Here is a 17,293-nt window from a genome sequence, read left to right as displayed (position 1 = left end):
CATAAATTTCAAGTACTACACTGCTCAAATGCGTAAATATTATGTTACTGTCAAAAATTGGCACAAAATACGAAGGAGACCAATGGAAGTACTACTAGCAACCCACGATTTAACTACTCGCATGCGCGCAGTGGAGTAATAATGTCTTTCTTCCGCCCTCACGTCCACTCAATTTGCATGCGCTGTATTAATTGACCATCAATGAAGTGAACGACTTTACACGCGTAAAATTATCACATGGGGTGGATCTTGGTACAAAATTGCGTCCGCCCATGTACCCCCGTGTGCGTGCGAGGGAATGAGTGTGTGCGTGGCGTGCGTGCACATCTTCGCTTCATGCATGTACCGCCAGTATGGCTCAGGGAGGACGAGTACATTCTTCTGGAACCAGCAGCACGTCACTGTGATCAATCCACGCAAGGAGGTCACGACAACGCCTCCACATGTGCCACGTGGCTTCATGAACTGTAAGAGAGACACTGTGTAGTGTGCCATTGGTATTCTAATTTACGTGTTTTTCACATACTCGAAGTACTAGTAAGGTACACGTGCATTGCACGCATCAGATTTTGCAACCAAATTATGAATAAATACCACATTATAGCATGTAAGCTCTGAGTCATATATACCTGATGTAGCCCTTCGTTTAATTCTTATAGTTCATCTCATTCAAAATCAATTAGTTTTTATAAAAAGCTAAGAACGCGGGAATAGGAAAAACATGGGATTATAGTGAAATGTCGTCTTGAATCCTAAAGGATTGTACGAGTGTTTGATTGTGTATAGAAAAAAACACAGAATTCTTTCAAAGAGGTTTGAGTGGATGGGATGTTTCCTATGAAATCTAGTGCAAATAAATCATATGGAAAATTCCTATAGTTTACAATCCTACGAATCAAACAACCAAGATAGGAAAAATTCCTAATGATTAGAATCCTCCAAAATTCCTTTGAGAATCCTTTGAATCAAAGAAGCCCTTAATCTATTTTATGATTCATGGAATTGTGCGTTGTAAAGCATAAAGTAAAAACAAATAATGGCAATTCAACTAGAAAAAAAGTTTGGGCAGTTATGATACGGAAGATTCTAGAACAAAAGAGAACCACTGTTGTTTTGAGGTTTGTGCATTATGCTTAAGTTCAACCATGGAGTCAGCTCGATTGTACATGTGGCAAAGTCCGGTGGGGGGCTAGAAGATGGTGCGAGGGGCTGAGTGGGGGGGAGACTATGAAGGAATGCACAAGTGCGAGATCGATATTTAGAGAGAGGGGGCGAACACGTGCGCTGTTGCACGCAGTGGCAGAGCCATGAAAAATAAATGAGCTAGGGGGCCAAGCATTGCTAATCCTTTACGAGGAGGGTCAATTCATGAACTTAAACCATTTTTAGCAGCAATTGTCTAATGATCACATTCATATTAGCCTCGATATATAGTGATGTTAGGGGGGAGGGGGCAGGGCCCTTACTGCCCCTGTCTTCGCCATTGTGCACGCGTCTGAGAGATGAAGCGGAAGGCATGGATGATGAGAGGGGGACGTTGGATATATAATTAATGTGGGTGTATTAGCTATATATGTTAATCCTATATAGAGAGGTATAGATTGATCGATGTGGACGTGGGAAAGAGGGTGAGACCTCACTGGATATATCGATTGATCGGTTTGTGTGGAAAACTATGAAAGACCTAGCTATATACACACATACATAGAGGAACATCGATCGTTGCGCATGCATGCGTGAGAGATAAAGAATGCCCGATATGATGGAGAGGGGGATGTGTGTGGGTGTGTGCCTTCATGGGAGACCAACCTGAAGAAAAAGATTGCATGTGTGCGATGGATAATGCCGACTGGTAGTGTGTGTGCATGCATGCACGAGAGAAAGTTAGTGGTACAATTATAAAGAGAAGACTACTGTGTGGGTGTAAAAGAATAGGTGAGGTCATAATCAATGTAAAGTTCAATTCAAATATTTGAATAAGAGATCCTGATGTTTGAAACCCATGCATGCATGAATATAACGGAGATCTACACGGTGTGGTTTGGAAATGAGCATGTTGTAATGTATACACATTGAACAAGGTTAGACTGATTTGAATTTGAGATACCGATGGCAGACATCATTTGGCCACGTTGCATCTGTGCATGTACACACTATTCTAATTGGAAATGATGGGTGGCTTTCGCATCACATATCTATATCTATACCCCTATATATATTATATTTTATATTTTTTTATATTGTGTGCGGGTAACTTTAACTTTGAAAGATGGTCGTTGGATGAGGCGAATCCGATGGTCCAAAGATGGCAAATTTGAGCATTACTGGCCGTTGGATATCATCTAGATTCCACCAGATTTTGTCACATGTATAATCTAGAAGACTCCATGGTTGAACTTAAGCATAATGCACAAACATCAAAACACAAGCACTTCTTATTTGTTCTAGAATCTTCCGTATCAGAATTGCCCAAATGTTTTTCTACATGATTTACCATTATTTGTTTTTTACTTTATGTCTTACGACACACAATTCCATGAATCTTAAAATAGATTAGCTTTCTTATAAAAACTAGATGATTTTGAATGAAATGAACTATAAGAATTAAACGAACATCTACATCATGCATATATGACTCAAAGTTGCATGCTATAATGTGGTATTTATTCATAATTTGGTTGCCAAATCTCATGCGTGCAATGCACGTGTACCTTACTCTAGTCTAAATGGTGTTTGTGTGTGTGTGTTGTGCATGTTGAGGTGCAAATTGTCTTTTTTGGGTACACGTTAAGCTTGTTCTTCCGAAATTTCAAGCCGCGCCTTGTTATGCCGAAAATTCAAGCTAGCGTCTCTGTCTATCGTGCTGCGAAACTCCCGCCTCTTCAACCCGCGCCTTGTTAGCCCGAAATATTTAAGATATATCTTTGTCTCGTTGTGCTCCGACAACTCCCTCCATCTCAACCCGCGCCTTGCTATTCCGAAATTACAACGCGCGCGAAAACTCCCACCTCCTGTGAAATCCCGACACGTGAAATGCCCGTGGTACCCCTGAACCGAAAGAACCGCCTCAAATCGGTGGGGGTACTTTCGTAACTTACCCCACATTTCAGACAAGCGCGTCTCTAAGCCATGGTTCCCCACTGCCATCCCATCCGCCCACCCATTCGTACACCGAGGCCGCGAAAACCCGCGACGAAACCCCACACCCTGCTCCGTCCGCCACCCAGCCGGAGCCTCTTCCCCGATGACGTCGTCCACAGCAACACCTCGACATCCCTCATCCACCATACCGGATGAGGATCCGTCGTGGATCTCATCGTCCCGCCCGTTCAGTCACCCCATCCTCCACCTCCAAGTAGCTGCACCAACGTTCCCCTCGTCTTTCGTGCCACCTCCATTCCCACACCGCCGTCTTCACCTGCACCACCAGAAGAGCATCATGATCACCGTTTCCTCGGATGAAGCTGCGGCCTAATCGGTGCCACCAAAGAGGTTGTACACTAATCGCCGCATTTTCTTCTTGATTCGATCTCATGGTGCTGCCGGCGCTCGGTCCCGAGCCGACACGGCGCGGCTCCATCCACGACGGCACCGCCGGCCACTTCCTCCACGGCGTCGCTCCCTCGGCGGCGACGTCCACATCAGTAGGAGCTACTGCCCCTTTATCTCTCGCTTGCGCTGCTGCTCTGCTCTTGCTCTAGGTCCCCTGCCTGGTCTGCTCTTGCTATTGCTCTTGCTCGCGCTGCTGCTCTCGCTCTTGCTCTTGCTTGCAATGCTGCTCCGATTTAGCTACACTTCAGTTGACTGAATTGACTTTTGGGTCAGTTGATTTTCAGGGGGGGGGGCTCGCCGGGGTGAAGGAAGAACCAGTCGCAGCGGGAAGGGGGGCTCGCCGGGGTGAAGGAAGAACTAGTCTCAGCGGGGAGGGGGGCTCGCCGGAGAGGTACCCCACTATCTATCTTAGGGTTCAGGATGGGGGCGGTGGTCGCCGGCGTTGGCGGGGCGTTGGCGGGGCGGTGGCGTGGGGATCGCCGGAGAAAAAGCTCGGCACGGGGGGGGAGGGGGCTAGAGGGATGGCCGGGGTGGCGGACCGGCGGTGGGGAGTGTTTTTGGGGCGGGCGAGGTGGCGCACCGCTGGCCGCGGGCGGCGGGGGGCTGCTGTTTGGCCGTTGGTGGCTGGCGGCTTAGGGGGGTGGAGGTTGAAGATGAACCGCGTGCCCTTGATTTCGTATCCAACGGCTGCAAAATCGACTGACCAGAGATGAAAAAGTCAGTCGACCGACGTGTAGCCTCACCTTGCTAGTGCGTTCAGTTTCGACAGCAAAATTCAGTTTCGACAGTTAAGTTCAGTCTCGACAAGTTCGACAGTTAAGTTCAGTTTCGACAGTTAAATTCAGTTTCGACAGTTAAGTTCAGAGATGAGCCGCTGATGTATTTTACATCTAGCACTTTGTGGTTATGTATTTTACGTCATGTATTGGAGATGCTATTAGAATTCCACTGAGGTTAACGTTGTTCGTTGTCTCTCTTGTCCTGCTTCAGCCTCGGCGTCGTACAACTCACCGGAGATGCTCCAACGACGAAACCCTCCATCACAGCGGAGCAGTACCTCAGGGCTCCATCTCCAGACGCCTAAGATCTTCTTCCCCTCCTCCGACAGCCAAGTCAGCCAGAGCATCCTCACCGGCCAACCCAATCACGCTGAGATCGACATGGCTTCGCCAAAGAGGTTGTACACTTGTTGCATCTCTTTTTTACTCTACATGTTATATATATTGTCCACTGAGCACTCGTAGTAACGGGAAATACGATTATTTTATCCTACTATATGACAAGCAGTGAGGTACCAGGCAACTTAGCTATCCGTGATGGACTCTCTTGAACGCCATCATTATTTATCTCTGCGCGTTTGAGCTGTGCATTTGTCGATGGGCCTGGGAGTTGAGCTAGTATGGCAGTGGCCTGGGTCCAAAGTAATAGAAGTAGCACAAAAACATTTTTTTAGTGTAGGATTTTCCTTGCTCAAGCCTGCCTACTAGAATCGCCAGTGCTTGAAAGGAAAAGTGAATGAAAAACATCGGAATTGGAAAGTTTCCTATGGTACTACTTTTCATGAATTTGGTGCAAAGGAATGGAGCAAAGGAAAACTGTAGGATTTGTTCCTTTAGTGTCTCCTTGAAAGAAAAACCGTAGGAATTCTAATTTCCACTTCTCCTCCTTTTCATATTCCTATTCATCAAGCACAAGACTAAGAGATAGTAGCATAATAGCATTATAACCGTACATTTTCTTGTGGTTTGACTTAATCTCACCATGCTTTTTTGCATCCTGTGATCTTCCAATTGTTGTGAATCAAACACCCAGATTGGCAGAAATCCTGTGTTTTTAAATTCTCTGTTTTGCACGTGCATTCCTATCCTATTCCTGTCTATTTCCTATCCCTGCATTGTTAGAATCCTCAAATTCAAACAAGCCCTTACTCAATTACTTCTGTTACAGATATGTGTCAAAGAAAACCTTGTGTGGTTTGTCCTGCTCCTGCGGCGCTGTGTTCCACCCCAGCTCAGCTGCTCCAACGACGGAAGGGTTCACCACAGCAGGGATCCGCTCTCCAGACTGTCTTTCGCCGCCTCAGATCTTCTTCCCCGCCGCCGGCAGCCACGGCAACTGCATTACCATCATCAACTGAGCAGATGACCTTGAGGACTACACGGGTCCGCAAGAGAGGTCGCACTCTTCCGTGTCTGCTTACGTTATGCGTCGCTTAATATGATGACATGCTACATTATCGTCGTGTTCACCTATTAGACTCCGAGTCAGGTCCAAACTAATGCTGAAACTTGAGTTTTTAAATGGTTGTGGGGTACATATTGGGGCAGCAATCAGTACTATCTGTCTACTATCTGGTTAATCTCCGGTGTCTACTATGAGTTTCATGTTGGGTGCAAACAAACATTAAAGGAGCCATTATCTGTATTTTTAACTAAAGCTATTATCTGCCTGCTATCATTGGTTTTGGGTCTATCCACAGTTTGCTACCATCACTCTGGATTTGTGCATGCACTCCTTACATAATCTCACTATGTTTTATTCCTATGCATGCCAGTTATTGTACACAATGGAACTGATCATGTAGAGCAAAAGAGACGAGCCTTGCGTGGCAATAAAATTTCATGCAGACGTCGTTCCATGGTGGGCGCAAAGGCAGCCCCCCTCCACCCATTTCGGATCGTAATCAAGAGGAAGATAACTGTTCTGAGGGGGATTCAGAAGGAGAAGACCACTCCTATTTACCCCATGAGGTCTTCGCTCTAACTTGGCATGCTGATGTTGGTAATATCATGCATATGGTGCCTTGCATTGCTTACTGTATACATTAAAGATGTCATCTGCTTAGTTTAGACATGCTTTGTGTCAATGCCATCTGTTTAGTTTCTTTATCGTATATGTGAATCATGCAATGCCATCTTGTCTAGCCAGGCATCATATATGTGAATTTTGCAATGCCACCCTGGTTAGCCAGTCATCTTATATGTGAATTATATCATGCCATCATTTTTTTATTACGTGTTAAATTTGTCAACAATTTTAGTACATTCAATTACTCTTCCTGTGCATCAGCCATTCGGCACGGTCATGGAAAAATCTGGAGTGGAAACAAGGTCTTCAGAGCAGACAATGCTATCTGACGAAGCGCATGTCTTGCTGGTTACCGATAGCTCCTCAGAGGAGGATTCAGAGACAGATGACCAGTCATATCCCCCCCCCGAGGTGCATGCCCTAACTTGGCAGGGTTATGTTGCTCATATCGTGCGTATGGTATCTTGCATTGCTATGTCATTTGCTTAGTTTAGACATGCTTTGTGTGAATGCCACCTGTTTAGTGTCTAATTACCATATATGTGAATTATGCAATGCCATCTTGTTGCAAGACATTATATATGTGAATTATGCAATGTTATCTTGTTGCAAGGCATTATGTATGTGAATTATGCAATGCCATGCTGTTTAGGCAAGCGTCATATATGTGAATTATATCATGCCGTCCTTTTTTGTATTTCTCATTGCTTTTGTCGACAATGTTTGTATATTCAACTGCTCTTCCTGTGCATCAGCCATTTGAATTGGTGATGGAGAAATCTGGAGTGAAAACAAGGTCTTCAGAGCAGACAATGCTACCTGCTGAAGCAGATATCTTGCTGGTTACAGATAGCTCTTCAGAGGAGGATTCAGAGGCAGATGACCAGTCCTATTATCCCCCTGAGGTGTATGCTCAAACTTGGCAGGGTTATATTACTCATATAATGCATATGTTGTATTGCAATGCTTAGTTTTTACATCATATACACAATATTGAATGCCATCTCCTTAGTTGACACATCATATATGCGATTGCCCTCTGCTCACTTCCTTAGTATATAAATCATATATTTGAATTATGTCATGCCATGATGTTTACATAGACAGCATGTATCTGAATTATGGCATGCCAACCCATTTTCTAAAGACATAATATAGTTATATCATCTCATCCTGTTTACATAGTCATCATATTTTAAATTATGTCATTCTATCCGTGAATTATATCATGCCATCATGTTTCCATCGACGGCATGTTTGTGATTTATGGCATGCCAACCACTTTAATAGACACATCGTATAGTTATATCATGTCATCCTGTTTACATAGTCATCATATTTTGAAGTATGTCATTCTATCCTGTTTAGTTAGCCATCATACATGTGAAATTGTGTCATGCTATCCTGTTTAATTAGCCATCATATATGTGAAATTATGTCCTGCTATTCTGTTTGCTTAGACAACATAAATGTGAATTATTTCATGCCCTGTTTTCTTCCCTACTATCCATTGCACCTGTCTATCTTACAATGTCTGTACATTCAATTACTTTTCTTGTTTATCAGCCATTTCAATTGGAGGGAGTGATGGCAGTATCTGTGGGAGTAAAAACACGGTCTTCAGAAAAGATCGTGCTACCTGTCGATGCAGATAGAACCACGGTTGTACTTGCCCAAGAACCAGCCCCACCACACATAACCCACACTCATGCAGATTGTACCCCTACCCAGTTGGACAGAGAACCAGCTACACCCCTTCTAACCCCAACCCCAGCAGATAGACACCCAGTTCCCGTTGACACAACACCGTCTCCACCACAGAGCACCCAAACACGAGCAGTTAGTAAGGCAACTGCAGTGCCCAAATCACGAGGACCACCACTCCGAACCCGAAGTCAACGCTTAAAGCAGAAGAAGAATTGTTCTCAGGTCAGGTTCCGTAGCTATGGTTCATACTACTTTGCTCTTGCATCACTGTATTTACTGATACCAACTAATTTCAAATTTGAAGGATGCAATTGAAACTCCAATGGCGCAACAGGTATGTTTTAAACCTGTTTCTTCAACGTGTTTGGCTGTTTGCTGTTGTAACTTGCTCTATGTTGATTTCAGTTTCAATTGAATAAACAGTTATGTTCTCATGCCATGCACATTACAAGTGTTGTTATTGCTGTGTAGTTTCCCACACTTATATTCTGTCTATGCTGCTTTGTCTTAAATAGATATGATTCGAACTGTATCTATCTTGATTTGGCAACATAAACTAGAATGATATAGACCATACAGTGACCATACTACATAGATATATGTTTGTTTCATGTTGTTATCCTGTCCACCTTACTACTGAACTGGTTTACCAAAATGAGTTTCATATACTACATTGTAAACCTGAGATGTGTTTGTTTGTTTCTCTTTTAGAACGCGGATAAAATATTGGAGAAGAGTACCCTGTTATGCAATGGTAAAGGAAGTAATGCAGATAAGGTTCAAGATAGTGAGACATCCCTGTTGGTCTCCAAGAAAGCTGATAAAAACTATATTGAAGACACTGAGACAACCCCAAAGTCCTGTCTTGATGTAGTGTTCGAGTTACTGGCTACCACTGCTGGCACCAGCTCTTCGAACTCGTTGCCTGAATCAGTTCGGCTTCTTGAGTCTCAACTTCAAGTTGAAAGACATCGATCAGATGTTATGCGACAGGAAGCCGAAGGACTGAGGAAGTCCCTGCAGAATTCAGATGCATACTTTCTGGTGCAACAGCAAGCGCTGGAGGACTTAAGCGCCAAACAAGAGAAAGTTAATAAGCTTGCTAAGCATCTTGCCAGCATTATGGGTACCCAGGATATTGTTTCTTGAGCTCTTCTGAAGTGGTTTCAGTTCTGGACTTGTTTTGCTGCGGCGTTTATATGCTGCTGTGTTCCCTATATTTGCACTGGTGGCGAACTTTGATGCCCAGTGGATGTAATATGTGTAATAGCCGTGATAGCCTAGTGTAAGTTGCTTGCTTATTTATTTCCTTGTTGTCTTGTTTATTTGTTTGCTTGTAGTCAGTGCAGTTCTTTTTCTGCGGTTTGCTAGTGGCTGCAATAACCTATTTTTTAAAACTAGGCCACAATAACCATGGGCTAATATTTACTGTAGTGACACTGGGCCTCCTACGGGCCGTAGAAACAGTGGGCCTTCTACGGGCCGTAGAAACAGTGGGCCTTCTACGGGCCGTAGAAACAGTGGGCCTTCTACGGGCGTAGAAACAATGGGCCTTCTATGGGCCGTATCATCAATGGGCCTTATACGGGCCGTATGATCGATTGGCCAAACATGGGCCAAACAGACCGCATTCTGGCCGTAAACGGGCTAGAGTTGGAATCGTCCGTTCATGGGCCGACCATAACGGGCCATCGTTAATAGGCCGTATTTGATGACGCTATGAAAACGGCCCAACGTATTAACGGACCACAAACGGGCCGACTGTAACCACGGGCTGAATTTGGCCCACAAGCAGAAAATGACAGTAACGGGCCGTAAGTAAACGAATGCTGGAAAATAGCCCAAGAATAAATGGGCTCTGAGAAGGCCGAAAGATAACATGGGCTGGAAACGGCCCAACGGAATAACGGGCCGTTAATGGGTATAAAGTGATACACTGTTCTTTACGGGCCAGTTTCACCACGGGCCGTTAATGGGTGTAAAGTGATACACTGTTCATTACGGGCCAGTTTCACCACGGGCCGTTAATAGGCCAAGAGTTACATAGGGCCTCATATGGGCCGAAAGACGTCATGGGCCATACATGGGCCAGAAGTGAAAACGGGCTGGAATCATATTGGATGGCCCAGATGACGCTACTGGGCCTAATTCGAATAGGGCGTAACGGGCCTTGGGTTAGCGGGCTGTAAATGGGCTATATGCGAACAGGCCGTTAACAGGCTTTCCATGGGCCGGCCCGCCACCTTTTGACCAAGTCAAACGGGCCGGCCTTTTCACAGGAATGGGCCTCTGTTGGGCCGTGCCACGTGTCGACGTATCATAGGCGCCTTCTGTCCAATGAGTGGATGACATCTGTCCCAGCGATGAGCCGACACGTGTTTCCTCCAGCCAATGATGATTTTACACGTGGAAAATCCCCATTAGTCGGGGCTGTTAACGGGTTATCGGATCCAAAACCCGACCCGATAGCTTAACGGCGTTCCGTTACGGTGGATGCCACGTGTCGGTTACCCTTGATGAAAGCACTTCTGTGACGCGCGATTTATCGTCATGGAAGTGGACACTTGCGTGATGATAATTTTGGTAATGTCATGGAACACTTCTACGACAACATAGGTATGACTATCTTGATTCTGTCATAAAATCGTCATGGATGTACATGCATGACAGAAAATGTGACCTACTATGACAAACACGTATCATCACGGAAGTGTATTTTTTTGTAGTGTCACAACACAAAACTCAAAATAGAAAATCTTGTGAGCTCCGTTAGCGAAAGAAAACAAAACATCACTTCAAGGTACTGTAATGAACTTATTATTTATTTATATTGGTGTTAAACCTACTGTATTCCAACTTCTCTATTGTTTATAAACTCTTTTACTAGCCATAGATTCATCAAAATAAGCAAACAACACAAAAAAAATAGAATATGTCAAAAACCGATCAGTCCGTAGTAATCTGTAGCTAATGCAAGTTATGGAACCCCAAAAATTCTAAAATAAATTGCTGGACGTGAGGAATTTTTGTATTAATCATCTGCAAAAAGAATTAACTAAATATCACCTTCCAAAAAAATGATAGCAATTCCCGTGAGTGCTAAAGTTTCTGTTTTTTACAGCAAGATCAAAAAGACTTTCCCCAAGTCTTCCCAACGGTTCTACTTGGCACAAACACTAATTAAACACAAAAAACACAACCAAAACAGAGGCTAGATAAATTATTTATTACTAAACAGGAGCAAAAAGCAAGGAATAAAAATAAAATTGGACTACCTCCCAACAAGCGCTATCGTTTAACGCCCCTTACTAGGCATAAAAGCGAAGATCTATCTATGTATCTATGTATCTATGTATCTATCTATCTATCTATCTATCTATGACTCTATACCTATACCAATTCTAGACTTCCTAAAAATGCCGACGTTAATTAGATTTTACGGGCCGTTAATTTGGTGGGACCAAATTATTACGGTGTAGATTAATCGACATATCTGACTTTTGATTAATTATATGCTTAATTCAGTAAAAAAAACTCTAAAGGCCCACGGTCCTTTTTTCAGAAAAACAGAAGCCTTCTTCCCTTATCCCTATTCTCCTGACCCCCACCATCCCGTACATCAGTTGCCATGGATCGCGGCGCCGCCCTGTGCCCCAACCATTGTCGTTGCTTCCTGCCCCATCCGCCACCGCTGCCCACCGCATCCACAATCCGTTGCATCCCACCGCCGTCTCCACCGCCAGTGTGAACCATCTCTCTCCTCGGTCCTCTCTCTTGGACCAGCATGCGGCGGCGCCTACTTCCGATTGCGTGGTAGCGACGCGGCTGGTCGAGGGAACGTGGGTGAGGCGTACTCTGTACTGTCGTCGATCTGTGCCCATCTCCTGTTCCTCTCCCATCGAACGTCGTGTCCGTAGTTACTATAACACACGACGCTCTACTATCCTGCGGCCATGCTTATAAACGACAGCAATGGTGTCCTATTGTGCCCCTTCAAACGATGGACCGCCGAGGCGCCGAAGTAGCAGGAGAAGATCGCGCTCCGCATAGCAAATTCTGCCGTGTTCTAAGTGGCTGCCCGGCAAGATAAATTTCTTCTCTGAAGTTCTCTCATGGAACTTGGGTGGAATGGATTCGTGGGTGTGCTAGGTGGAGTGCCACTTGATTGCCATGTTAGTAGGTACAATCTCCTCTCACACACGAACTTGGGTTGCGGAGGAACTGGCTCAATACTACTATCCTTTGGCTCTGCAATGGTGATTTAGATACTTTTGTTTTTTCCAATCATGATGGTTTAGTTACTTTATTAACAGGTGCTTCAGTTAGGACTAATAGTTGAGAGTGCTCGATTGGATTGAATTTGGCAGAGTACAATACAATTTTGTTGTAATTGGTGGTTTAGTTAGTTTTAAAAAATGGTTCATGGGCTCAATTGCTGTTTAGCTTACTACGATATAGTTCTGTGGATTTTCGGTGATGAATGGTGAAGCTTGGTGTGAAGTACTAGAGTTCTGCTTTTACCTATTGAACCTTACCATATTTTAAATTACCTAATACCAAATGCATTGTTGTTGTTTTTTGCCCAGTGTACTACAGTTTAATATGCAGAACTTGAGCTTTGTTTGCCAAGAAAATGTATGTGTTAATTCCCACAAGAAGGAGCAATTCATTCCCTGTCCCAAGTATTTATCACTCAACATTGATGCTTCATGTGTTTATTCTGCAGAGACATGGTCACATGGATAATTAGCATCTTTTGGCAAAGGCGGGTTAACTCACTGGAGAAATACTACCGCACCTATGACTATGAGTGTAGATGTCCACTCCTGATTTTTGAGGACCACTTTAGGATGTCATCATTAGTGCAGCTTCAAAGCTGCTTGACATTACATAACATTTGATGTTTACTAATCTGAAATTTGAGCCTAAGCAATGTTGAATAGACTTGATGGAATTTCTAATAAGGAAATTAGATAATCTGGTGTGTGCGCCATAGGATTAGTGTTGTTTGAAGAACTTTTTCTTCTTACCAATCAGGCTAATGATTTTAACTGTTGATGCAGACCCTGTGCTGGATGGGCTGGATGTTCATCATCAACGCCAGTCAGGGTTTCAGGCTCCTGTGGAACTCATGCCATCAGCCATATGGATCTGCATGTATTTGATAGTTTGCTCAATCAGTTTTATGCCTTCAACTACAGCTAAGACTACCACATAACTTCAGTGAGATTTGTTTTCTATAGTACTTGGATTAATAATCTTCAAGACTCCAACAATATCGTCATGCTGCTTCTTATATTTACTTTCAGTTCTAGACACGTTTGTGATTTTCCTTATGGTGCACTACTAAACTGTGTGTGCTAAACCAAACATGACATTTGCGCCTTTTCAGATATGCTCATATGCATGCACGTTTCAAGAGAATGTATCTATGTAGTATATAGAAAGGTACCTAAAATGTTAGCTTATCTGGCCGACTCTTAAAATATACGGCCCTTTTACTTCTTATTGCCGTGAACATGGGGAGCCTTGAACGGAGTATGGTGTCAATAATCAGTATATACCAGAACAATATATTTGTGATATTACATATACTGACTTTGTGATAATGGAATATATACCACATTTTGCCCATGGACTTGATACCACATTTTTTAACTGATTTGAATAGCCGAAGTCATTTTTTATCTTCATTGTGGTATGTGCTACCATCAAAAGTAGTATATAAGGTACTAATTTCAAGTATATACAGAAGACCCAAAGTGGTCGGACCCTTCCACGGACCTTGCGCAAGCAGGAGCTACATGCACCGGGCTGCCCTTTACATCTATAACCATGTAGTATGCACACTGATCTTTGTGCATGGCAGTATGTAGCCTACGAAATCAAATCAAAAGGGTATATAACATATATTTGTATTGAAGTAAGTATACCGTTTTTGTGATGTAGCATATACAACATTTTTTGTAAGGCAATATATGGAATCAATATACTACTTTTTTAGTCAGTATATACATAAATGTTTGATTGAAGATACTCATAGTCTGAGGTAAATATAACTTCCATGCAAGCTGTCAAATAGTTTTCTTTTATCTTGAAATAAATTTGTTTAAAAAAATCATGGTAACAGATTTATTAAATTATTACGTGGGAGAGACCCTCAACTAATAATATTGTGTATACGCTCCTTTCCTCAAGAGGTAGTGAACTAGCAATCTATTATGCTCGACAAAATCCAGTGTACTATTATTGGGAGGGTCACATGTTCTGAAACTATGTGTTGTACATTGCTTCAGTTTGTCTGCCAGATCCGCTAAATCATTTTCACATATATTTTTCTATCAAAGTGTAGCTGGGAGTGCTGCATATCAAACGTACAGTTTTTTCTAAGTTATGGTAATTGACTCACTTAATTGTTATATATGTGGTCCAGGACCTGCTGCCCTTTTGCCAATTATTATCATGCTCACAGAACAGAACTAATAAATGGTATGTGCAGAATTAGACAATAAGAGTAAAAACAAAAGTAGGCTAGGAAAAAGATACAACATCATTAAGCGGCAGTATTATCGGAAAGATTGCACACTATTGTTGATTGCCTTGACGCCCTGTACTTCTTCGAGACCCGAAAGAGATCACTGCTTCTCCACTGTCTATTCCTCTTCCTGTTAAAATACAACCTCAAACAATCTTGCGGCATGTCTCTCCCTCCTGCTACTTCCAACCCCATGGAGAGCTAACCCATGTCTCTCTCAAGACCAAGTTGGGGCATGGATCCGCTATGCTAAAGGAGCTTATTGACTCAAAACCGTTGTCCTCATCTTTATCAGGTTCATTTCACACAATATTTTGTTCTAATCCTTTTCTTGTAGGTTTATACTCTGAATAAACATTAACATTGGTTTTGGGTTCAGTTTGTTTTGTATGTGTGCTTGGATAGTGTTGTGCTCTCCAGGGATGCAATCTCGGCTCTTCTCACGTACAACCTATGGATGACTCATGGAGATTGGTTGGGAAGCATAATCCTCTCATGTACAACCTATGGACATAATGGACATCGATCGGAGTATAACTATGCTCATCAGGCGAGCTTATAAATTATATCTGCTATCTAAACAGAAGACAAGAGCATGAAGGAGCCTAATGTCAGTGTCAACGTCGTCACTGGTCAAGTTAGTAATAATTTTTTGTTTCGAAAAGGAATCTCCAAGACCCTCAATGGGAGAGTTAACATCGTCAATGGCCTGCCCCAGTCTATTTACAGCTCATGGTGTTGCTTGATTTACTGGTCCGCCACAACCTCCTGTTCAAGGAAGTTCCTTGCCAAGCTGTCATGTCCTGACTTAGAGAATTGACTTCGCATGAATTTTCTCCTAACCCCTTTTTAGTCAGCGGATAGTGCAGATAGTTAGACTGGAACACTGACGATGAAGTTCTCTGTCAACTACTGAAACATTGAGGGTTCTGTTCTAATTCTGGATAACTATTTTTTGCAGGCAATTGGTTTGCAAAAGCAAAGGCATGTGAGAACTACTAATGAGTTGAGCGTTGTTGCTGCTACACTTTTGGTTTTTTGTCAATTGCGTGTGACAAATACTCCTATTTGCAACAATAAGAACATCATTAATTCTTCCCATAGGTTTCTTAATAGTGGAATCCGCAAGGTGCAAGTTTAAAGAACAATCATCAAAATCACGGAAACCTACCAAATCACACAAAGTTTTTGGAATCGTGGAAACACTAGCATCCAAATCACACAAAGCATAGCACTCATTATCTTTAATTTTAATTTTTATTGTAGGTTCCCACTCATCATAAAGTTTTTTAGGGATAGAAACTTCCAACTCAAGTTTTTCTTCATAAGATTGCATCAAAGCATCAACGATATGTTTAGTAAAAGCTTTATTTTGACTATAAGTATGAGGAGAATTTAGCACGGATTGCAATAAGGAAATACAATCTATCAAAAAGCAATTATCATAATTAAATTCCTTGAAATCCAAAATAGTGGGTCCATTAATATTTAAGGTTTTGACCTCTTCAATCCCACTTTTAACAATTTTAGCATCAAGATCGAGAGACTCTGAATTTTTGGAACGCTTTCTAGGTAAAGGTGGCTCATCTTTAGCCACGTCATTATCAAGATTCATATTGCAAAACAAAGATTTAATAGGAGACACATCAATAACTTTTAGATCTTCATCCTTATTTTCATGAAAACTAAAAGAACATGCTTTTATAAAGCAATCTTTCTTAGCACGCATCCTAGCGGTTCTTTCTTTGCACCCATCAATGGAAATTCTCATGACTTTGAGATCTAAGTTTCAAAGAATCAACATCAAGAGAAATTCTATCAACGTTCCTAGCCAACTCATCAATCTTAATCAATTTTTCTTCAATCAAAGCATTGAAACTCTTTTGCGAAGTAATAAATTCTTTAATATTAGATTTAAAATCAGAGGGCATATTATTATAATTTCTATAGGAATTGTTGTAGAAATTATCATAATTATTAGAGGAATTACTAGGAAACGACCTAGAATTAAAATTACCTCTATACGCATTGTTACCATAATTGTTCCTACCAACAAAATTCACATCCATAGATTCATTATTATTCTCAATCAAAATAGACAAAGGCATATCATTAGGATCATTAGGAGCACTCTTATTAGCAAACAATTTCATAAGTTCATCCATCTTTCCACTCAAAACATTAATCTCTTCAATTGCATGCATTTTTTATTAGTAGATCTTTCGGTGTGCCATTGAGAATAATTAACCATAATATTATCTACGAGTTTAGTAGCTTCTCCTAAAGTGACTTCCATAAAAGTGCCTCACGCGGCCGAATCTAAAAGATTTCTAGAAGCAAAATTCAATCCGGCATAAAATTTTTGTATAATCATCCAAAGATTCAAACCATGTGTAGGGCAATTACGTATCATTAATTTCATCCTCTCCCAAGATTGTGCAACATGTTCATGATCAAGTTTCTTAAAGTTCATAATATTGTTTCTAAGAGAGATGATCTTAGCGGGAGGAAAATACTTAGAGATAAAAGCATCTTTGCACTTATTCCATGAATCAATACTATTTTTAGACAAAGACGAAAACCAAGCTTTAGCACGATCTCTAAGCGAAAATGGAAATAGCTTCAATTTAACAATATCATTATCCACATCTTTCTTCTTTTGCATATCACACAAATCAACAAAGTTGTTTA

The 17,293-nt window shown here is 42.1% G+C and overlaps 1 long non-coding RNA gene across 1 annotated transcript; it reads left to right on the top strand.

Annotated features, from left to right (window-relative positions):
* The first annotated feature begins 11,653 nt into the window (after nt 1-11,653).
* On the top strand, nt 11,654-15,185 carry LOC123049078 (uncharacterized). The gene is made up of 2 exons (XR_006423441.1): nt 11,654-14,897; nt 14,982-15,185. It is a non-coding gene; the product is annotated as an uncharacterized lncRNA (long non-coding RNA).
* Nucleotides 15,186-17,293: the final 2,108 nt, after the last annotated feature.

The sequence above is a fragment of the Triticum aestivum genome, chromosome 1A (genome assembly GCF_018294505.1).
Source record: "Triticum aestivum cultivar Chinese Spring chromosome 1A, IWGSC CS RefSeq v2.1, whole genome shotgun sequence".
Taxonomy (NCBI): domain Eukaryota; kingdom Viridiplantae; phylum Streptophyta; class Magnoliopsida; order Poales; family Poaceae; genus Triticum; species Triticum aestivum.
The sequence above is the reverse complement of the archived record's forward strand: the minus strand, read 5'-3'. Positions and strand labels throughout refer to the sequence as shown.